Source organism: Arachis hypogaea, chromosome 19, assembly GCF_003086295.3.
Source record: "Arachis hypogaea cultivar Tifrunner chromosome 19, arahy.Tifrunner.gnm2.J5K5, whole genome shotgun sequence".
Taxonomy (NCBI): domain Eukaryota; kingdom Viridiplantae; phylum Streptophyta; class Magnoliopsida; order Fabales; family Fabaceae; genus Arachis; species Arachis hypogaea.
The window spans coordinates 107,547,042-107,549,086 of record NC_092054.1 but is presented as its reverse complement, the minus strand read 5'-3'; the positions used below and the strand labels follow the sequence as shown (position 1 = coordinate 107,549,086).

Sequence of the window (2,045 nt, the reverse complement as noted above, 5' to 3'; positions counted from 1 at the left end):
ATTTTACCTTCATATTTTCGAAAACTTTTTAAATTTGATTTTCAAAAGCTTTTTTATTTTATTTCTTAATTTTCAAAATCTTTACTAACATTTAATATGATTGATTGAAAAATTTCAAGTTGTTACTTGCTTATTAAGAAAGATTCAATCTTTAAACTCTAGAATCATATCTTTTTAGTTTCTTGTTAGTCAAGTAATCAACTTTAGTTTTCAAAATCAAATCTTTTTAATTTTCTTTTCAAATCTTTTTCAAATTAAAATTTCAATCATATCTTTTTCAAATTCAATTTTAAAATCTTTTCTAACTTCTTATCTTTTTAAAATTTATTTTCACATCCTATCCTTTTGTTTCAATCACATCTTTTTAAATTTCAATAATATCTTTCTTAAAAACAAATTTCAAAACTTTTTCAATCAATCTTATCTTTTTGTTTCAATCATATCTTTTTCAAAACTACCTAACTAATCCTCTCTCTCTTATTTTCGAAAATTCCCTCTCTCCTTTTTCAAAATTCCTTTTTAATTAACTAATTGTTTTAATTTTAATTTAATTTCAACTTTAATTTTCGAAATCTAACTTTCAATTTTAATTTTTATTTTAATTAAATTTTGAAATTCTCTCTCTCATCTCCTTCTATTTATTTATTCATCTACTAACACTTCTCTCCCATCCAAAAATTCGAACACCACCTCCCTCTCTGTGTTCGAGTTTTTCCTCTTATCTTCTTTACATTACATTCTTTTCTTCTTCTACTCACATAAAGGAACCTCTCTCTACTGAGGCAAAGAGGATCCCTATTATTTTCTGTTTTCTTCTTTTTCATATGAGCAGGAGTAAGGACAAGAACATTCTTGTTGAAGCAGATCCTGAACCTGAAAGTACTCTGAAAAGGAAACTAAGAGAAGCTAAAATACAACAATCCAGAGACAACCTTACAGGAATTTTTGAACAGGAAGAGGAGATGGCAGCCGAAAATAATAATAATGCAAGGAGGATGCTTGGTGACTTTACTGCACGTAATTCCAATTTACATGGAAGAAGCATCTCCATCCCTGCCATTGGAGCAAACAACTTTGAGCTGAAATGTCAATTAGTTTCTCTGATGCACCAGAACTGCAAGTTTCATGGACTTCCATCTGAAGATCCTTTTCAGTTCTTAACTGAATTCTTGCAGATCTGTGATACTGTTAAGACCAATGGGGTTGATCCCGAGGTCTACAGGCTTATGCTTTTCCCGTTTGCTGTAAGAGACAGAGCTAGAGTATGGTTGGACTCTCAACCCAAAGATAGCCTGAACTCTTGGGATAAGCTGGTCACGGCTTTCTTAGCCAAGTTCTTTCCTCCTCAAAAGCTTAGTAAGCTTAGAGTGGATGTTCAAACCTTCAGACAGAAAGAAGGAGAATCCCTCTATGAAGCTTGGGAGAGATATAAGCAACTGACCAAAAAGTGCCCTTCTGACATGCTTTCAGAATGGACCATTCTGGATATATTCTATGATGGTCTGTCCGAGTTATCAAAGATGTCATTGGACCATTCTGCAGGTGGATCCATTCACCTAAAGAAAACACCTGCAGAAGCTCAAGAACTCATTGACATGGTTGCTAATAACCAGTTCATGTACACTTTTGAGAGGAATCCTGTAAGTAATGGGACGCCTCAGAAGAAGGGAGTTCTTGAAATTGATACTCTGAATGCCATATTGGCTCAGAACAAAATATTGACTCAGTAAGTCAATATGATTTCTCAGAGTCTGAATGGAATGCAAGCTGCATCCAACAGTACTCAAGAGGCATCTTCTGAAGAAGAAGCTTATGATCCTGAGAACCCTGCAATAGCAGAGGTAAATTACATGGGGAAACCCTATGGAAACACCTATAATCCCTCATGGAGAAATCATCCAAATATCTCATGGAAGGATCAACAAAAGCCTCAACAAGGCTTTAACAATGGTGGAAGAAACAGGTTTAATAGCAAGCCTTTTCCATCATCCACTCAGCAAAAGACAGAGAGTTCTGAGCAGGATCCATCTAGCTTAGCAAACACA

The 2,045-nt window shown here is 34.2% G+C and overlaps 1 non-coding gene across 1 annotated transcript; it reads right to left on the bottom strand.

Moving 5' to 3' along the window:
• Positions 1–1,358: 1,358 nt before the first annotated feature.
• Positions 1,359–1,466, bottom strand: LOC112781142 (small nucleolar RNA R71). Its single transcript, XR_003191936.1, has one exon. It is a non-coding gene; the product is annotated as a small nucleolar RNA R71 (small nucleolar RNA).
• Positions 1,467–2,045: the final 579 nt, after the last annotated feature.